Here is a 22,441-nt window from a genome sequence, read left to right as displayed (position 1 = left end):
GAAGGCCAAACAACTTGGTCATAAGTTACACAGTATATACAGCACAGAAATTCATGCACATATGAAACATATAGATGGTACATTTTCTCAAAATGTGATGAAATGTCTGCTGTGAGTAATAATATGTAAATCTAATGAGTCCTAATGCATGCAGGACTCCCAAGAATTATATAATTTGCCTTTAGCTAGGTTTATTTGAATATGGATAGTGAGGTTAGGCCGTAAGTGTACAGTAATGTATTCTGGTAAGCCTTTGCAGCTGCTACTCTTTATTGGTTAATTAATAATACATTTAATCAATCTCCAAATAATCTGAGTCTTATAAACTTATCTTTTTAAAATACTTGAACTATCACAAAATTTCCATCCACATAGTCTTAATTTTGGTGGTCATAAAATCACTTTTATTGTATCGCTTCCTATTTGTCTGGACAAAAGATATGGCTGCCTGTCTTTTCAACCAGATGGTAAGGTCATTTGGAGAGAAAAACTATCTCAGAATACAGTTAGTAGATGGAGTCAATTCTAGCTCAATAGGAGAATGTGATAACATTGAAAATTAATTTAAAAAAATCCAGTGTGTTTAGCGTTTTTGTAGCAAAAGTCATGTTAATTGTGTTTATTGTTTAACTTCAGAAAAATCTTTTGGGGGCAAAATCTTTTGGGGGCATTTCAGGGCAATATTTATCAGAAGTACTTTAATCATCTTTCAGACCTCTTCCTTCTCTCACTGAGGTCTGTTATTTGCAGCTAAGTATATTGTGTGTTAAGTTTATCTATAAATCAGATATTGCTTTCATACAAATTTTATGCCTTATTTTGGTTTCAAATTAAAGTGTAAATCTTACAAAACAATGCAAAATGGGCTTTTTTTTTTTTTTTCCCCTAGAACATATAGGCTTGTTCACTATTAAAACCAATTTCCCTTCCACTTCCCAGGAAGCCTATTTATTTTTGTACTTTATATTTTTAGGGGGTGTATTTTGCTTCTGTGAAAGTGAAGAATGAATAGCATTGCCTGGAGCCAGGCACAGTGTAGTCAGCAGGTGCCGAGAAGCTTCCTTTTATGTGGCTACAACCATACTTTAGTTTTAGTTCTGTTTCAGAAATCCTAGATCTAATTTATTTCTTTAAAAAATCGTTATATTAAAATACATATTTTTATTTTTCTATTAGTCCATGTATGAAAGCGTTGTTCTGAACTTTGAAGGTGTGCATTAATTCATGCTATTATCAGGGGCCTCAGTCATGTTGGTGTGTCCTCAGTTTAATTTTGTCTTGATGTTAATAGGAGTTATATGTATATTTTCCAAGTGGGAAAACACATGCATTATTTTTGGATATGCATTTTCTATTAAAGCTGTCTTCCACTTGGATAATGCCTTTTGCAGTTACTTCTGTATCTGTTTCCATGGTGTTCCAGGGAAATCTGTAAATAAAATTTTTTGCTTCTCTGTTTGCTGAAATGAAATGGGACTTCCAAGTACTTGCAGTTTTTAATACAGCATACAGGTAGTTGTGGTCCTTGAATGTGAGTAAGGCAACACCTGGCTTGCATAGATTTGGTCCTATTTGGCACTTTGTATAAATTAGTCTAGTAAGCAATACTGAATTGTTCACTGCTGTAAAAGTCCTGAGTTTTACGTGAGGATACTCAGGATTCAGAAATGTGGAAGAAGGCTAACACTTGAAACTCTTCACCTTATATTAAGTTTTAAATCCACATAGTAGTTCTATGGGTATAATGTAATTAAATTAGAAAATTATATATTAATTATGGGAAGATGAGGAAACACAATGAATTTTAAAATCAAGTTTAAAGAAACAAAACTACGAGAAGCCAGGCTCTACAAATGTTCTGTCCTTCATCTCTGAACTCTCCTGTACTAAATATTTGAGGAACTCATCATTATTGTGCCTGCCTGTGGAGGCATGTGATCCATACTGAAATTCTCCCACCTTCCCCTAGCCATGCTGACCGAAGCAGTGCTGTGTCACACACAGTTATTCCACACTTTTTAAATACAATCAGGTTTAAGTTTTAGGATGTGTCTATTTTTCTTTTCATGTTTGAGCAGTGTTATGCACCTCTGATTTAAATAAAAGTCCCCACTGTATTCAGGATAGAATTTGGCCATACAGCTTGAAAAGCCCTGTGTATCAGAAGTAGATTGGCCTCCAGGGACCGTGAATTTTAATCTTTGTTTTGAATGTGTTCATGTAAGCATGGCTCCAAGCTTTGCAACGTTTTGTGAGTTTGATTCTTGACTCTGGAACAAATCACTGCCAAGTGCTCTTGAAATAGAGTGTGTGTCAAACACAGATCAACATTTTTGACCTGTGTTCTCTTGCCCTGTAGGGTAAGATCTTTAAATGCAGTCAGCATCAAGGTTCAACTCAGTGTTACTGATGTAAATGGAGTATATCACTGTCATCAAAGCACTCTATGTGGACACAGATGTTCTGGTGTTGACATATTCTTCTCTTTTGAAGTAAGGGCAAACATTTCTGGTAATGAGTTACTTAAAAAGAGGAAGCAGTATGCTGAAGGATAAGGAAAAAACAGATTTCATGGTAAAGAAATAGATTATTTTTTAAAAAGAAAACCAGAAAATTTGATTGAAAAGATATCTATATTCCACATACACAGTGATGGTTTTACTGAATATTCATTCCCAGAGGGATAGAGGCAAAAAATAAGAAGTTGATTTCTGAATCCCTCTTCCCATTTTCCTGTGGTTTTTTTTTTTTTTTGGACATACTATGTTGACATTAAATAGTATGGGGTTGTGTCAGTTACATCAGTCAGATCTTACTGCACTGGATCGTAGCTCATACATAGAAATGCAGTATTGTCATACCATGTTACATCAGTTTTTTTCAAGACAAAACTCAGTTTTATTTCAAGCCAGTGGAATGGGCTGCATGTAGTCACTTAGCACTTTTTCTTAGTATCTGGCCATTTGGAAGTATTACACAGATCTTTTTTTCTTGCTAATGACTACTACAAATATATAAACTGAATGTGACAGAGACCTGTTTTGTTTGGGTCTTTTTGGTTCGTTTTGTGGAGATGAAGAATTTGAGGGGAGATGAATTAGATGACATGAAATTTTTATTATGCTAATACAGTTTCTAGTGTAATCCTTTTTTTATGCTTCTTTCAAGCATGACTTACTTTGGTTGCAGTTTCTTAATCATTTCACACTAAAAACTCCATCCCTGGAAGCTATTAGTAAAGCCTGCCATGTGGGCATGGCAGTGGAAGACCATTTAAGTACATATACTGTACCATTATATTGATTCTGCGAAGTTTTACAACTTTCTCAAAGTGAAATAGAAGAGTGACTTGTTCAAGAGGCAGCAGATTTTCCAAATGATGAAGTGAGCAAATATTCCCTTTGGGCAGAGAACAGCTATAACTCTTGATTATTCAGTGTGAGCATTGCCTCATTGGGGACATTAGTTTTTCAAATTGTGCTAATCTTTTAAAAGTAACAACTGGCCACTCATCACCTTAGGTATTTCAACAAGATCATGTGCAAAACTCTAATTAGTATTTATAGAACAGCAACTCCTCCCAGTAGAATAGTAGCAGTAGCTGGCAAATATCTGGTTGACACCTGTTAAGTCTTCAGACATCCATTGTATTTTATTCTGCATTTCAAATGAGCAGAGAGCAGTAGGTGAGGTCCCCATAATTAAGGGATAAAGGATAATAAATAACATGGTTCTTGAATGGATGAACACAAGGTTAAAGGCTGTTCTGCACTTGTGAGGTTGTACTTCAGGAAATGTTTGTATGTAAGCAAAAATGTTAGCTAAAATATTACAGAGCCTTCAGTATACAAGAGAGAATTTATGTGTAGATTTACATGTGTATTGTTTATAATGTCATATTTCAAACTGCTTCTTGGCAAAGCAGTCGCTTTCTTTTCTGTCTTTCATCTCATTCAGCATTGATGGTTTTTAACTGGATAGCTGCCTTTGCCAGCAAGTACTCTGCTACCTCTGTTGCTATAACATCTACTGTTAAATACTCACAACACATTGCTTCTGTAGTGTTTTTCTTTTCCAGTAAACCTGGGAGTACAGAAAAACTTTTAGGTAATTAATTCAAATTTGAATCTATATGTATCTTGGTAAATATTGTCATGATGAGGAATTTTGGTAGACACAGAGAAAAGCAAAGCAAGTTTTATGAACAATACTCCCATATGTTCCATTCATCAGAAGGGGACAAGACTGAGAAAATCTGAATTTTGAGTAGCTAAATCGTGTTGATTCTTGCCAAGTTTCTTTAACATTTGTCTACAATGCAGTGCTACAATCACTACCATGTCTACCAGGCTGCATTATACATTCAGAGACTTCCAGCAGCATTTTTAGTATGTATTTATATATCTTTAGCCATAAGATAAGCTGTTTGTGAAATGAGCTGTCATTTGTGGTGAAACAGTTTGAGAATAAAGCACTATATATATATATATGGCTTGCTAATCTGAAAGACTAGTAGTGCTTACTATAAGATGTATAGTGTGCCAAGGTTAGTGATAACATCAACCTGAATTTAGGTAAAGAAGAACATGCTGTTGCCACTACCCGGTTTCTTCCTTTGCCTATTTTACAACCTTGGCTGCTCTCTGGAAGTTTGTGCCTTTGCCAGTTTTATAATGTAATGTGTGCTTTTTATTTTTTTCTTCTCTCTGAGGGATCTGGTAGGAATGCTTTTGGAGTTTCAGAAATATTTCCCCGAAAATGCATAGGCTTGTGTTTTTGCCTGGTTTTGCCTGGTGCTGACCTGGTCACTAAGAAACTTCCTCCACTGTCCTGGTGTAGTTCTGTGAAGGGTTGTTATGTTGGGAGCTGGTTCTGTTTAAAAGTCTTATTTCAAAGAAGAGAAAGAAGGTTTAGTCTTGGTCTAGTTCATCATAGATTGAGCTGTATGGGTGCAACTGGAGGAGCAGAGGTAGGTGGAAATAAGTGATTGGAGCAGTGTCAAGGGAATGAGGATACCAGCTGCTAGAAAGATGCCTAGAGAATTGTTTGTGGAACCACAGGCTCAATTTCAATAGTCTGTAACATTTTACTTGGAGAAAATAGGGAAAAAGAGATTGCAGTACTGACCACTTAAAATCCCGCTTTGATAAGTTGGAGGCATTTTGTCTTGGTCTTACTGCAACTCTTTGAAAGACAACAAGGTGTTTTCAGGTAGTTTTGAGGTTGGCATGTATATGAAAGTAAAATAACTGCCTCTGAAGTCAATCCGTGGGTAAATTAATGTTTGTGTGTATATTGTAAACTAACAAAAGAGACCCAACCAATCTATAAACACAAAAGGCAAATGCTTCCTTTTCTCTTCCAATCCAGCAAAAGTACTTATTCCTGGGTATATAAAGCAAGTTACATATCTCTCTTATCAGCAACAGCTTTTGTGGAAATAGATGAGAGGTTATATTCTGCTGACACAAGGTATGAACTGGATCCCCACACTAATGTGTTTATTGTGTAAACTAAATTGGAGTAGTCTACGGCAAGAAAGTAAGTTACATTTTATCGACTGGATATTTTACTGGAAATTTAAGATGCATAGAATTATATTGGGGAAAATTAATAACAAGGAAATTAGATCAATATAAAAGAAGCAAATGAATATTAAGATTCAAAGAAAATAAGGAAGAAGTTCCAAATTACTGCTAACCCATCATTTAAAAACCCTCGATATTTTATGTGTTTCCTCATCATTTATCTGACTGACCTCCTATAAATCAATTTATTTAGATTACAGCAGAGTCCAAAGGCCCCAGTCAGGATCAAGACTCATTGTGCTTAGTGCCATGGAAACATATAAATAGACAAAGCCTTCTTCCAAAGTTGTGAAAATTTTATGATTGATTTCAGTAAGAGCAAAGTTAGGCCAATACTGAGCACTTCTGAAAATTCCATCCTTAAAGATTTATTCCATGCAGTAACTGTTTAAAAAATGACATACAGGTTGCATAAGAGTCTAAATATTTGATGTTTATAGTATTTACATCTAAAACACCAGAGGCTGTGTGCTTTAATACCTCAATCTGTTTCCCATATACTCTGTCAACATGAGTTCCCTGCATTGATTGAGGGCACTCTGTGATCCCTAAGGTTGTATTCATGAAAGGTTACCCTTGGTACTACTTTATTTATGAAAGGTTTGAAGCACATAGGAAACAAATAGGTCTATTCCTGCTAGGTGCATTTTTGTCATCTATAAATACTTAATTACTGGTATATTGAAGGGAAATTAAAAATCTCAAAAAGATGCTGTTGCCTGAAAATAGTTTCCCCCACCCCAAGTGCAAATCACAATGAATCTTGCAGCTGGGAGGATTTGTGGCAGTTTAAAACAACTGAACTGTAGTTTTTTTCCATTACAGTCCATGGAATTGAGTTTAATGGCTGCAAAATATGACCAAAAGCTGTGCACTGGATCTCATTCTGAAACTGGTCATTGTTTTTTCTCAGGTGATGGGCATTTAGTAGAACTGACTGCATGAAAAGTGTTCACAAAACTGAGACCCTAACTTTGGAATGTTTTCAAAAAAAAAAAAAGGGCATAAAATTGAGGTGCTTTCCCCCCAAATAAGTTTGTAAGTTAGACAAATATGGGCAGCAGTGAACTCAAAGCAGAGTCAAACTACCAAGAGGACACTGCAGCTTTTCATTGCAATTTTGTACTTTGAACTAATGGAGCAGCGCAGAATGAAAATCACCTCAGTTAAGAATGGCATTTATCAGCCATAAGGACTTAGTAGTAAGAGCCCTACACATACAAAGCTGAGTATCACCAAGAAATGTACTTGAAAATCAGACTGTTAACACAAGGCTATACAAATAAGAGCCAAAAACTGTAATCAGAAAATGTAACATCTCTTTAAGAATGTTTTAGCGGTCTGAAGAGTGCTAGACAAGTTGAATTTAACAATCATGACAATAATTTAGACTGCACCAGGACACAGCAGTCAGGTTAAATTTTGGCTTTCCTTCACTTAGCCTTGCAACTTCAAAGATCTTTCAACATATTTTAAGAAATACATAGTACTGCTAAATTTACATATAACAAAAAAGCATAGGATATTCTTATATGTAGGATAATATATCAGAAATAAAATGTTAGGAAAAATTAGGGCTGAAACGTCCAACCTAGTATTTTTAAATGTTTGAATCCTTACCTTGTTTTTCATTCACTTTCTATGAAAAAACAATAATTAATGCAGAGGAAGGGGTAATGGGAACTGCTAAATGGGAATTTCTGATGAGTGAGATATCTCACCTGATATTTGTTGTGCCATGATAAAAGCCAAAATAATGGATTCAATTTCTCTCAATGTGATGGAAAATAAGACAGATGTTTCTGGTGTACTGTGGAAATTGAGAATGGTAGAAAAAGAAGTAAATGAGTAAGTCAGTTGATAATGCAAGAAAAATGTTAAAATATTAGGTGCTATGTCCTGAATTTTGTCTCATGTGTTTTGAAATTGGTATATAGAACCAAAATGAAAAACTTTATTTTTTATGCTGTGGTTACCTAGGTTAATTTATGAATTAACTTTTTTTGTGTGCCATTGGCTAGAAAGAATTAAAATTTAATGATAACGATCTTTCCCGCATCTCTAGACACTGAAGCAGCAGTTAAAACGTTTTTTTTGAACTGCTTCAAGCAGGATTATTGAATTCTAGCTTGAAAGTGAAACTTTGTCTTCCTGCTTCACTATATTAACCTAGCAAGTGTTCCCCGTGTGTGTGTTCCCCTGCATCTCAGGTACCCTTGCTGTTGTGTTCTCAGAACCAATTCTTATGGTGATAGAATGCTGCTAGGAAAAATCTTCCTGTTCATATATTTTTGTCAAATGGGAGCACTAAAACAAAGGTGATGTCCCAGATAACATAATCAACAGATTAAGATGCTGTGGTCCCCTGCTATGGCTGGGAGCTGTGGCTGCAAAACTGCTTTGCATTTTCGTTGGGAAGAAATGCTGTGCTACTGTGCAAGGGGAGGACAGGGCTCCTCTGTTTCCTTTCAAAAATAAAAACAAAACCAGAAAGCACACATTTAGGTGACACTAATGAATGTTCATGAATCTTAGAAGTAATACAACAAAGACACGAAAAAAGATGCTTGCATCTATCTTGTGTGCTACAGATGGGAGATGGACATGTTGGTGTGCTCTGTTTGCACTGACCGTAATGTTGTTTCTCCAGCTACCAAATCCAAGTAAACCAAACTATTTAAATGAAGCTGTGTAGCATGTATTTCAGCTGGACTGCCCTGTTGAAGAGCTAGGCCAAGGGGGCCTGGGTGAGGCCTGGCTGTGGCAGGACCAGCCCTGCCCATCTTCCCTCAGGAGCTGTCCATGCTCCGCTCTTGCGCTGTTCAGGCTCTCTCTCCCAATTTCAGAGTGCTTCTCCCCTCCTTTTTTTCCACTTGGTTCCCTTATGTTGCCACCTATTAAGCCAGTCCTTAATGCTGCCAAGTCTGGAGACGAGATGGTGGATGTGGGTGGCAAGACAGCTCAGGATTTGCTGTTATGCCTGTTCTTTCTGAGGCACCTGCAGGTGTGTAAGTGCATTGTGGGGTGTTCGCTCTGCCACCATCTGCACGCAGGCACTGCGGCTGAGGGAATCGCGTCACAAGAAGCACAGTAACAAAAATATCGTCCTAAAACAACACAAACTATGGCAAAACAAGTGTCAATAAGCAGTTCAAGAATTAAACTATTAGTGATTAAACGTAAATTTGTTAGGGAATTGCACTGGGTAGTTGGGCTCAGTGAGTTCAAATGGTGGAATTAGGAACTTCACAAATTAATTGGGAATTGCTATTGAGATTCAGGAAGAAAACTGTGTTAGCCTTTTATTTAAAACTTCACTATTGTTCAGCCTTTTCCAGGTGCATATATATATATATATATATATATAAAAATAAAAGATTGTTCTTATTCTACAAAGAATTTTGCAAAACAGTTTATTGGAAATGGGATACCCTTCAGCAAATTTATAGGAAAGGCCATTGGATCTCAAGATAAAAAGAGATTCAACTTGAAAGGGTGAATTCACCATAGTAAGAAATTGAGGAATATCCAAGCTAAAGTAGTTTGCCATGCCTTTTAATATTAGATAAAATCCTCTCCTAATATTTTTCTTAGCATAGTTAAAAAGCACCAGTACCTCATAGCTTTAAGACAAGCAGTGAGACAATAATTTAACTTTCATAAGGAAAAGAAATTTTTCCCATTTGCTACTCCACTGTACTGTTTTATGCTCTTATTGTTTTTCAAATATCATTCAGTGCGATGAAGCAGGATACATATGTTTGTGTATAGATTTTTTTTTAATAATCCAGGAGCACAATTCTCTGGGCTTTCATGAGGGATAGCCATTGTCCTGGAAGTGCTGGTGGAAGGGATTGGGGTACAAATCGTGCTTGTAAAATGGTTCGTGAGATTTGTGAACTTGAGAAGTGACTCAGCAAGGGTAATAGTACAGCTGCAGGTGCTGTCAAGGCTTCATCTTCAGGAGAAGCTTCTATAACTAAATACAAAGTAAGTCAAGGTAAGCAGGGAAGGAAGTGTACTCTGATTCACTGCGTATTAACCCTGTGGTCAGAAATCTGATATTTTTTTCTAAAAGGATAAATCAATTAGAGGATATATAGTTTGTGCACCAAGTGAAATGAAGGAATTGATTTAGGTGGGAGTCATGGATATAAATGGGCAGATGATTATTAACAGTTCAGTCTTTTGTAAAAATAAATTAGTTTTGTGTTGTAGTACTGTATGTCAAACTCCTTGTGCATATGTGGTTATGGTAACCATTACCTTTGTCTGCAGAGCACATTGGCTTTCAGACGATTAAATACACTCAATCTTGTCCTTTCATGATATTGTAATGTGAATGGTCACCAAATGATCACCTGGAGGAAAGCTGTTTGTAACTTGCACTGTTGTGCAATTGCAAACTTAAACTTTTTACTCAGAGCACAAAGGTATGTGAATAAAAAACCACCAGGCATCAGAAGAAAGCACAAGTAGCTTTTCTTTTGAGAGCACTTAAGAGAGATAACCCTGCTTTCCTGCCATTATCTCTTAGTAAGCACGGGTCTTGAAGTTTGTACATCAGTCTGAAACAGAATGCTAAGCTGCAGGTCTGCCAGTAAAGAACCTAGGTGTACAGGGTAATGTGCATATCAGTATTTGAAAAATGTCTCAAAGCAGTGTGTAGGAGTCAGTTATTGCGTTTTTCTATTTCTGTAACTGTGATCTACTGAGAGTTCTTGCAGATTTATTATAAGTATTCCCTCACTCACCCTGATGTGAGATACCCATACTTTAGAAGTTAGTATCTGTGATCTGTGTGGCTGGTGTTCTTTGATGAGAGTCTCCCAGTACCATGAAAATGAACAGAGTGTTCTGGATTTGTCATTTCTAATACTCTTCAATGTGCATCTGTGTACTATGAAAGTATAGAAACCAATAAGCTAGATGATTCATAAATATCTGGGGTGTGTGTGTTTGTGTGTGGGGGATGCTTCAGTTTGTTTACTTTTCCTTTTATTTTGGCAAAGAATTCCAAGTTTACACTAAGGCTGGGCTTCAAAAACATATCTGAAGGGAGGAAATGAAAGACTGGATAAAAATGCAGAGAAAATAGTAGCCCAGAGTGAAACGTGTGACTAACTGTCTGAGGACTCTTGATACTAAAATTACAGAAGGAAATAAATTACATGTTGACTGCATGGTTTTCTTCCAGTCTTAGAGCCATAGAAACCAGAATGTCTTCTATATAAAGTAACAGTGAACTTAACTGTAACCATGCATAGGAAACTGTATTTTAGTTCTTAAAAGGCTCTTATCTTGCTTCACAATAGAGCATACATTTACATTCCCAGTACTGCCACTGTGTGGCTTTCCCTGAAATTCTGCAGTTGAGGAAAACTGTTGTCTACCAAAACGTCAGGATACTCAAAGCACTGTGTGCACATGGGAAAGAGTGATTCAGTGAAATTGCATGGTTACATTTCAGAGGACTTTTCTGCTGTTTGTTTTGTTTTTCTTGAAAGGGGGATTTCATGTTTGTAAATTTGGACAGCAGAAATGTTGTTGTTTCAGCACCTTAATATTTACAGTTGAAACCAAAAGGTTTTATTTATTTATTGTTTTAAAAGCTGGTAGACATGTTTAGGTTCAAACCTAAAAGTTGTCATAAATTTTCTTTTAAGGTTTTAATTCTTTAAAAGTACAGTGCAATAAGAAAATGCATCAACTGACAATCCTGCACTAGCATAAACAAAGGCTTTTATAGCTTTAATTTAACATATAATTAATAAAAGATATTTCTCTTCAAGCCACCAAAAATGTGGATTAAGGCTTAGAAAGATTTCTGGTAAGTGAAGCTGGGATACTTTATAGATGATGCACAGGTGGTGTATATATTCACAGACATTTACAAGTATCACTAATATATTCTGCCTGACAGCATGAGACACATGCATGAGAAGTTAATGGTCACTAATGCCTCAAGAAAAGCTACTTATTGAAATGTTTAACATTAACCTTTAAGTACAGATATTTTGAATTCTACTTTCCAAATGCACTCCCTACTCACTTCTTAAGCTGGTATCCAAACATTTATGTTTTGTGTTTTTGTGTAAATGTCATTTTATAAACAATTTAAAATGTAACAATCCTCTGACACTTAGCACAATAGTTATCAAAGTTGAGCTTAAACAGTTTTAAAAAAAATGCTTTAAGTCGTATTAAAATATCTTTTTACTGTATTACTTATGGTAGAGAAAACTTAAAGCTTAGGACTTACTGAACAATACTCATTTACCTTCACTTTCTGCAAGGCAGTGTTGGAAATCTTCAGTCTTAATTTTGCATTAAACAGCTGTGTTCTTGAAATTATAGTCAATCAGACTTCCTTTTGCAGAATATAAAACTGGAAAATGTTGAAATATATTGACTTCCATTTTCCTGTGGCAGATGTAAATGTGGCTATGTAGGCCAGAGTCAGAAAATTTGGAAGCTAATAATGACTGCTGTCTTTGACAATTTGACTTCTACTCTTCTTGTTTCGAATTTTATTTTCTTGAACGCAAGATACAAGCTTCAGAAAGCAGTGCCTTGAGAACTAGTATAGTATACAGACATGGGAATTCAGCTGTACTCAGAAGCTTAAGCCACATTTCACTTGCACAATAATAATAAGCTAACTGTGAAGTTTATAATTGCAGAGGAGGAAACTATTTTTATTCAGTAAATAAGACTTCTATAATAAGTAAAGGAAGAAAAATTACTGCTGCTTTAAATGATGATACCGCACTTGGATTGTACAACTGAAGGTGATATCTCTGAAAGTACTATCCAGTCTAATAGCTACTAGCCTCATCGTCCATGTGTATGGATGGAAACAATTGCCTTGGGATAAAATGGAAGTCAACTGAGGTAGAACAGGGGCTTTAAAAATAGTAAATAAGATCTTGACAGGTTTTGAAGACTAGGATATTTTTGCTTGGGTTTTTGTGGGGCTTGTGGAGAAAGCTAATTTTAGGAAATTGGCTAGCCCTAACCAAGGTGGTTGTAACATTTCATTGTCTTCCACTCTGTGTTCCATCCCAAGATAAAAATATAATGCTTAACTAGTGTTTATTATCACATTTTACAGGAGGAAAGATAAAGGCAATGGGTAATAGATTTTTTTCAAGGTCATTGTAAGGATCAGCTTTGGAGCAAACTCAGATTTTTTTTTTCATTCTGTTTGCTTCTCAGTTCAGTGATCTGAAAGGAAGAAACATCTACTACTAAATTTACTGCATTACGCTGTTACATTATTAAATTAAAATTTCATCCAATATGTAGCCTGGCTGTAAGCAGGTCCAACTTGGTTTGGAGTATTTGCTTATTTTTATTTTCTTCAGAGATTTCTCTAGGAGTTTTAAAAAATAAAGCTTGAAAGTTTCCAGGCCTTCACAGTGCAGAATTTTTTTCAAAAGCAATTAATGCTCCTATCAGGATTTAGCACATTTTTATTTATAAAGGAATGTTTATATACATTTATTTTAATTTGAGAGCTAGAATTTGCATCTCATACAGAAGTTGTCTGCTGCTACATTTCTGAAAAATCACCCTTCTACACCTCAAAATGCATGCATGATTTTTTGTGTTTTAAACTTGTCTGAAAATATAACCAGGCATGAAAGAAAGAAGAAAAAAAAAAGGTGGCAGCAAGAAACTTGCCATAAATTCCAGAACAATTAAACTCAGAGCTCCCTTCCAAATAAACCATGCACTGGGTCAGTAGAGCCCACTAGAGATGACCTCTTTACACTCACTTTTTGCAGGGCTTTCTGCCATAGGACTTCTGCAAAGCTGGGAACCATTTCTCAGTTCTAACTACCTAGAAAACCTGGACATTGTGTAAGATTTTGTTTTCAGAAGTTTTCCAACTAAGTTTGAGCAACTCAAATGAAGGTTCATAATAGAAAGGTTGCCATTCCCTTTGTTGAAGTGATGCCACTATAATGTAGTATATTAAATATTTAACATAGTTTGCAGTAGATAAAAAGCAATTTTGTTTAATTTTTCCTAAATATTAATGCTATTATGCACCTTAATCCTTTCATTATAATAAAAACTTGTTCAAGCTCATTCTTATTAAACATTTTCTAATTTATAAGGATATGGATATTTTGCTTCTGATTCTGATAAGTAATAAGGCCAAAATGCCATTGTAAAGAAAAAAGGGAAAAATCACAGGCTGAGAAATGACTTTTTTTAAACTCAAGGACACCGAAGACAATGCCTATCTTCCAAGTAACCCAGCTCAAAGTCTTGGGTGAGTTGTCAAGGAGTGAAATCAAATACCTGCAAAACACTCAGTGAAATGACCTGGAAAATAATTTATAAAGAGGTTGCTATTCATTTCAGAGTGAGGAGCGTTCTTTCCTCTGTATCTCTGAACTGCAGAAAAATTAAGGAAAAACAATTCTCCTAGCTTAGAATTAATTTCAAACCAACTTTTCTGTGAACCCTAGAACAAAAGTGCAGATGGCAATTATTTGTGATGCTAATTAGACTTGTTCCTCCAAACAGTTAATAGGGTGGCTGGAGGTAGTCAGCACTTGACACAATAGCAAGTGTTTCCCATAACCCACCTGTCTACATCCGAAAACAGTGGCAAGGTATAGTATGTACATGAAAATTTGCAAAAGGTAATCTTAAGGCAATATTGTTTAGAATTTTAGTATATTTAGGCAATATTATACTCAGTCCACATATATAGATGTCTCCACTAATTGCAGTAAAGTTATAACTGACAACCAAGGAAGGTCTAGACCATGTTTTGTACTGGATCTGATGTCTCCAGCTTGCTTCAGATATTCTCTGCTTACTTTTCTTTCCTCCTTTCACGTGCAAAAAGATGTGGAAATTCATGTGTTTGCTTTAAGACCACATTTTTCTAATTATGCAGCTTGTCTTTCTTCATGGAATGATATATTAATTTACAATGTCCACAGGCCTTAGTTGTACAGAAAAAAAATATATTAGCTTGTATAAACTTTTTTTTCACTTGGCAGATGTAATTTTTAAAAATTACAAATTCCTTCAAATATAAAGCTGATTAAAACAGTTTTTTTGGTAATTCTTAGGCCTGCTGAATCCAATGTTACTTGATTTTCTGAGCCAATGTACCTCATGCAGAATAAATACATAAATATTTCTGTTGAGAAAGCAAAGAATGAACTTTCAATATAAAGAACTGAGTATAGTGGCTGTAGAGATTTTGAATGCAATAGGTCAGTACTTGTTTTCATGTCAGTACAAATCTGGAGAAACCTTTGGATTTAGCTGGAGTTATTTTTGATTTACACCACTGCAAGGTAGGCTACTTACCTCTGCTGTTATATTATGGGATATTGTGATCTCAATCCACCAAAGCACTTGCTTAATCTTGAAAATGTGAGTAGCTTACTGGAGTCAAAGTTAAGAACAAATTTAAGTGCCTTGCTGGTTATAGTCTTCTCCTCTCAAATGCCACCAATGTGCAGGCTGAGGCCAAACTAAAGGGAGGTGATTCTTCCTCTCTACTCTGCCCTTGTCAGGTTCCACTTGGAATCTGGGGCCCCCAAATTGCAGCTTCTCTTCAGCTATACCAACTGCTCAAGACACCACGCTTTTTTCCTTGCGTCCTCAGAAAATACAGGGAAATTCTATGCTTAATTTTATAGGTGAAATAGTAATGCTATTAGTCTTAGAAGCTGCCTATCTTGGTCGAAGATGATAAGCATTGTCTGTATTTCACAATTGTCAAAGTGACACTTCTGTTCTCAAGTGCTCTGGTCATAAGTAGCAGAGTTCAAGTTGATAGAACACAATTTTTCAGTGGGATTTGTGATTTTGATTTCTTCTACTGGAACATATTAGAGCAAGGAATCTTACTGTCTTCTATAAAGAAATGGAGAACTTTTGTCAGTGACTGTGACAAAAACCAGTAAAAACTGAAAGAAGAAAGATCAGGAAGAAAAAAAGATTTGTAATAGTAGGAGAAGCTTTAGAAGCTTTAGAAGAGGGAAGAAACTATGCTAACAAATCTGTCCTAACAGAACCATAATGCAAAACAGAATACCTGCCTTTGTGAAATTGAATATTTATTTTATAGGTTCCATGGCAGTATCACATGATGGGTAGCTAAATTCTCTCTGAAATCAAGAGCAAAATGTTTTTCCTAGTTCTGGAAAACAAACAAAAAAACCTACTATGTCCATCCAAGTAGAAAATGCAAAGAACAACTTGAAGTTCTTGTAGATGAGATTAATATGGTAATTAACTAGAGGCAAAGATACTAAGGCATCCCTGAGTCATGCTTGTGCCTTTGAAATTATACATTATTATACATTATCAAACCAATTTCGTAAGAATCCCGGAAATCTCATGCTGGATTTTTCTTGTGCTTTCAAGTGCTTGAAATAAAAATTCTCAGCAAAAAGATGCATTAGCCTGAACATTTGTGCAAGGGAAGCAGTAGAAGCCTCACTATGTAGAAGACTTGATGAAATACTGCTCAGTGGGATGTAAGGAAGAATCCTATAAGGACAAGGACCTAGACTCCCACAACTTCAATCTTTGTCCATGTTTAATTTCTCTCCAAATATTTAACTTTACACTGATGTGAATATGGGAGGTTTTGATCCTAGTTTAGTTAGACCTCTGTGCAGCAGAGTATACGTGTCTTGACAGATTCTACTAAGGACTTGAGGAAAATTATTTGTTTACTTAAGATTATACAGTACACATTGCCAAAGTGCTCTGCTATATCAGTGACAAAGCTATGAACGTTTTGTCTGTAAGTGTAGGAGATTAGTCATTATAAACTAGCTTTTTATTCAAATTAATAGGGGTTGACTTCAAGTAAAAACTGTAAATGAGGTTCGCTATTTCTGATCAACATCTTACTGAAATTTATGGATGCTTTGGCCAGCATTTCAATGAGTGTAAAATTAATTCCTATTTATCTATCCCCAAGTAAGGGCCACAATATAAATTTTAGTGCTTTTTCATTTCTTATAGTGTTCTATAATCCTTTTAAACATGAAAGAAGGGAGGGCCATGTTCTATGCATCCCACAGTAATGACAGACAAGTGAACATAAATATAACCTATTCAAAGAACAATGAAAGTGAAGGTTTGAGTCTAAAAGTGAAATTAAGATTTGTTATGGCATAACAATAATTATAGTGGTGTTTTTTTGGCATACATGGATGAACCTCAGGACAAGAAGTTGAATGTGATAAATCTCAGTAGCTTCCTAAATGTCAGAAAGTACCCGTCAAATTTACGAGAAAAATGTTAGTAAAGGGGAAGAAAGAAGTTGACATCAATGTCATATGCACAAAAACTACCTTGATTTAAATTAGATATGTATGTTTAGACCTCAAAAATTAGTTGTTTTTCAAATAATAAGGTCCTTAAAGTTCATGAAGATTTACTGAGGTATGACTGTACTCCTTCTGTAATGGAAACGTTAATTTAACATCTTTGCAATGGGTTGGTAGAATGTCTTATATTCATGCCTTTCTTTGCAAACACCAGCTTAACAGTAATTTGTCTTGAATCTGTAAAGATCTTTGGAGATGGAGAAAAAGTTACAAAACCCACTGTGCTGTATGTGAAAAATATTGGAGCTCTATTTTATGTATTGCTTGGCGTATCAGAAACTTTGCACTGGTAATTGCATTGTCAATCATGTAGTGTCCCATTGCTAAAGAAATGGTAGGTAAAAATCTAACCATTCTTTTTTTTTAATGGATACAAAATTGAGTTTTATAATCGAAAAAATAATACAAATAATTCTCTCAAAGAATTAAAGTGTATTGCACTACAAGATTACCATAAGCAAATTAAATCATGAGTTGTGCTCAACTTCTGTATTTTCAATATTTCTAGTCTTTTCCTTAAACACTCTGAGCTACAATAATGCTGACTGCATACAACTTGAAACCTGCAGAAGGATTATAGTTGATACAAGCTGATGTGCTGTTGATGATCTCAGTCTGCAAGCTGTTTAATGTTAAAAGTTCTACTCAAACTGTCAGTAGAAAGTCCATGAATAATTTCAAAAACTCTCCCAAGCTTATCTGTTCTCTTGCTTCCAGCATGCTGCTTTTAGTAATGAAACTAGTGGCCTTATAGCTGCTTGGCTAGTTGAAAAGTGAGTTGGAAGCAGTTTCACCACAGCTGTGAAAGATTGAGATGCCTCCCTTTTTCTCTGCTGGAACATTTAACACTTATTCCTAGTAGCAGTGAGGCTCATATTTCAACAGACAGTAGCGGAAAAAATGTTTAGTGTGTGTGTATGAATGCAGCATGGTACCCAGATTTTGATCTCATTCAGGCAATCCACCTTTTCTTGGAGCCTAGCTGACTTGCATGGTTGCTGCATCCTGCAGGGTTGGTTTGGGTGTGCTTGCATGTGCTGTTTTAAAAACATCTGCTAATGCATTGTGAAGCATTTAAGACTAAAATAATTCTTAATTATTTGTTTTGCATAAACTTTTTAGCATTAAGTGCATACATGAAATTGGACTTTCTGCATTATTCAAAGTTCATTTGTATGGACGGCTTATTACGTAATGAAGTCTGGTTCAGCCCAGGCTTTTAACCTTGCCTGTTGGAAGTTTTGAAATACCAGTCGATCTCCTGAGATATTTGCCAGTACCTTGCAAAAATCCTTGTCATTTTAATAATGTGGTCTCAACTAAGCTCAAACTAGATAGGCTTCTTCTAGTCTTGATGACAGTCTAGCAAAAGAGAAGAGTGAGGAGATTAGGTGATTGTTTCTGATAACCACGCAATATGAATTTCAAGTTCAATTTGTTTTTCTCTCTAGGAAAATAAATGATATTTAAAAAAGGTTATTATTGTAAAGGGCTATTTGTGAAATCACTAATTTATAGGGAATTATTTCAGTTATTGGAAGACTTCAAATAAAGAAGCAGGAAGTGTAAATGGGCAAATATTTTAACTAATTCTTTTGGGTCATAAGTGTAATTCAGTAATGCAGATGCAAAAGAAGATATCTGGGGTTCTTAGTATGCAAAGTTCATGTTGACTTAAAAGAGTCTGGTCTGTAAGCATAAAATAAGCACTCTAAATAAGCTTATTAGGAGCAATACTCATTGAGGTAGACTGTTCCCTTTTTAGTAGAAAGGTAGTTAAGTAAAAGGTGATCTACTGTTGTAGAGTCATTACTTCTGATACTTACTATGATACCATGGCAACATCAGAATTAGACGCAGAAAATGGGGCAAGTAGTCTGGTAGAAAGTAACGAAGAGTACAGAGTGTTACAGGGAATCTACAGAAGGAATTTTTAACAAGAAAATATGCTAGGGTTCTGGGGAGGAATTGGGAGAACTGTAGAAGCCTTTTTGGGAATGGCTTCAGTAAGGTATTTGTCAGTAGGAAATGCTGAAACTACTGAAAAGAATGTCTTATCTAGGTTGGTAAGAGAAGTGGGAACATTAAACTGCTACTGTGGAGGGGTAAGTGACTTCTGGGATGGGAAGTGTTAGAGACCAGATAGCTTTGGGAATCCGTGAAAGCTTCAATTTATTTTAGGTAGAGGGAATGAACAGTTCACTACTTCTGTGCATATAAATTCAATCAACAGTGCCCTAATTAGGTCCTTTTGGTTATTTTTTGAGTGTCTGAAAGCAGAGTATAGTCTTCTGAATTGTAAGAGTTGTTTTGGCTAATCTGTTCTCTGATTTACTATGCAATCCTAACAGAAGACAGACAGTTATTCACTAATATTTTTTGCAGTGCAAAAGTGCATAGGTACCTCAGTTTTGACAGATTGCAATTATGAAGAATAAAACTTCAGAAGTGCAATGAATGTATGTTTCCAAATTGAAAATATTTGATGCTCGTGCTGTCTCAGTATTTGTGTCTGAGAATTCAGCAGACACAGATTATAAAAATACAAGAAATGAGATTAATGCAAGATCATAGGCATGATTACATACGAGACGTTATATAGATGTAGACCATAGCAAACATGTATTTTCACTTCTGATTGCTTTTGCTTCTCAGAGGAAGTGTTTGTGCTCTGTTTCAAATGGTTTGTGTGCACACTGCAAATGTACTACAACAATCTTGTTGGGTTTTGTTCCTTGGCTCTTCTGTGTAGCATGGGTATCTGTTTACCACTTGTACAGCTGGAGGTCCTTATGTCAGCTGATCACAGGTAACAGGTTTGGATGTTCTCAGCTCTTGACCCATTCAGGTCCTTGGGAGCAGATGGGTAGCATCCAAACTGATGAGAGCTGGCAGATATCCTAGAGAGGCCACTGTCTATCATCTTCGAAAGATTATGAAAATTAAGGGAAGTTCTTGGTGACTGGAGAAAGACAAATGTTTCACCTGTCTTCACGGACAGCCAAGAGGTCTACACAGGGAACCACATGCCAGACAACCTCACTCTGGTCTCTGGGAAAATCATGGAAGGCATTTTGGGCATGTGAAGGGGATGGTGTGTGAATTTGCCAAAGGTAAATGATGCATAACCAACCTGATTGCCTTCTCTGATAAAATACCAGGAGTTCCAAATATTGGGGAAAGTGATAATTTATCTAAAATTTAACAATGCTTTTGGCATTGTCTTTGAAAATATTACTGCAAGTTACTTTGGTATGAGTGGGTGGACCTTTTGTTCTCATTATATAGCCTATTAAATCTTCCCAAGGTTTCTTTCTCAGTCTGAATGGGGAACAGTGTGGTTAAACACAGTCATGAAAGTCAGAAAATGTGTTCTGTTTGCAGCTGTGAGTGAATAGAATTTTAAAAAAAAAAAAAGGCAATAACACTTCTTGTTATTGTTTTGCTTTGCTTTTAAATGACTTTATTGATAGGTGACTAGGCTATAAGCTGTGAGGTCTTGTGGGAGGAGAAGGAAACTCCTCTCAAATCTGGAGCATGTGCTATGCGTTCCTTAAGCAGGCAGTGGCCAGCTGGGAAGGTGCCAGACACTTCTGCTTTGCTCTGATTTTCTTCTTTCTTGTATAATAGCTCATTGAATATGTGGCAATATACTTTCTGCACAGGCTTTCAGCCCCATCAGCTTGCAATGACTAGTTGCTTCTGAGAAACTACATTGGATGAGGATGAAATTCAGTCATGGACCAAAACAACTTTTGTCATCTTTTGACATCTTTTCCTGGAATTTATGGGTACAACGTGCTCTTAAGTGGCAGCTATGCAGTTAGCAGCTCTTGCCTCTAAAGTTGATGTACTGTCAGACTTAAAGTAACACTCTATAGAGCATACATGGTTTATTAGGGCTTAGAAGCAATGCAATCTCAAGAGGATTGGATGTGGGAAATCTGTAAACTTGTGTTTAATTTTTTTTTTCCTCATACTTAACAGAATACTGTTGAAGAGAAATCGTTGGAATGTCCTTTCTGTGTTAGTGCTACTTTTTTGCCTTGCAAGTAATTGCACTTCTATGAAAGAGGATATAATAGTAAGTGGAATTTGGGCTGGTTTAAGATGCAACTTCATGGGGAGTTGCACTTAAAGCAGTTTCATATAGACAAAGAAATGTGGATCTGGTTAGAAAAACAACTGTTTGGTAATTAATTTCACATAGCGGATGAATAAAAAAATCCTGATTTTCTGGACTTGATGGGGGAAATAAAAGGTGAACATTTTACTCCCCTTTTTTAAAAGGCAAAAGTGGGGTATAAGACTGTGAGAAGAGCAGACAGTGGTCTAAAGGATTTTAAGTCCAGAAGAGATTACACTGGAACCACGGTGAAATGCGTGTGTCTGTACCTGCTGAGTAATTGAAGGAGCTGGTTAACACCTACTCCTGTCTACTTCAGGGACTGCTTCAGCCACTTCCAGAGTTTCCCCAGCCCTGGGCTTGTCAGTCACTCAAGCCACCAAGCTCCACTCAAGCCCTGTTCCTCTTGTTCATCCTGTGGCTCACGGCTGCTCTGTGCTGCCAGAGGACTTGGTATCTGGCAAGTGAAAACAGCCGCACTTCAATGGCAGGGCATTGGGAGTATTGTGGGAGATTGTATCATTACATAAAACTGTTGCTTTTTGCACATGCCCAACACTGTTCCTTAGCTTTCTGTCAATTTGTTTTTGACTACATTCATCATGTTTGTACAGATTTTGATGTAGTGTGTATTGTCTGCATATGAGTTTGGATGTATTTTGAGCTGTTTCAGCATGAAAGTTCTCCCACAAATATAGAACTTAAAATGAAAAGCTGTAAGATGCTACAGTATTATAAATGAATTATCTTGAAATAGACCAAAAGAAAAGGTGTGATACAGCCAAAGCATATGGGATGAAAGCAAATGCAGTCCTCACCTCTGCATTTGTATGTGAGCCATTACATTTTTTCTTTTTTTAAATTGCATTAGCAATTCCAGATAGACATTTAGTCTCTGAAAGATAGGCCCTTGACATTAAGTGTACTGAAAGGTCATTGAACAGTCATAGCTTTCTTTTAATTTTAAATGCACTTATCCAAGAAAACTCAGCACTGATGTAACATCTGTTTTTCAAAGGGATTTTGTCTTCTAGCTGAGCTGACTGAGGTTTACAGAGGTCAACTGAAATGCCTAAGGTCACTCAGAGTGTCACAGTAAGGGGTGGGTATCTGAAAAACATACTGGAAAACAAACCTACATTTTTTTTTCCAGAAATTATAGGATTCTCTTTTAAACTTCTAGGTAAACAACAATATAATTCTGAAAAGAAAAAAAAAAGATAGGAATGTTAAAGATGGTGACTCCTGCTGTGCTGATTACTATTGATGCTGAGAGTTATTTGTAGAGGTTTCTAAATTCCTGTCTGGAAAAATGAAACAGTTAATATATTGCAAAAGCAACA

At 36.0% G+C, this 22,441-nt stretch overlaps 1 protein-coding gene across 1 annotated transcript in view; it reads left to right on the top strand.

Annotated features, from left to right (window-relative positions):
* The window catches only part of AGBL4 (AGBL carboxypeptidase 4), a 900,915-nt gene that overhangs the window by 207,596 nt on the left and 670,878 nt on the right, over nt 1-22,441 (top strand). The window lies entirely within an intron of this gene.

Source organism: Cygnus atratus, chromosome 8 (genome assembly GCF_013377495.2).
Source record: "Cygnus atratus isolate AKBS03 ecotype Queensland, Australia chromosome 8, CAtr_DNAZoo_HiC_assembly, whole genome shotgun sequence".
NCBI classification, from domain to species: domain Eukaryota; kingdom Metazoa; phylum Chordata; class Aves; order Anseriformes; family Anatidae; genus Cygnus; species Cygnus atratus.
Note: the sequence above shows the minus strand (reverse complement) of the source record. Positions and strands in the feature narration are given on the sequence as shown.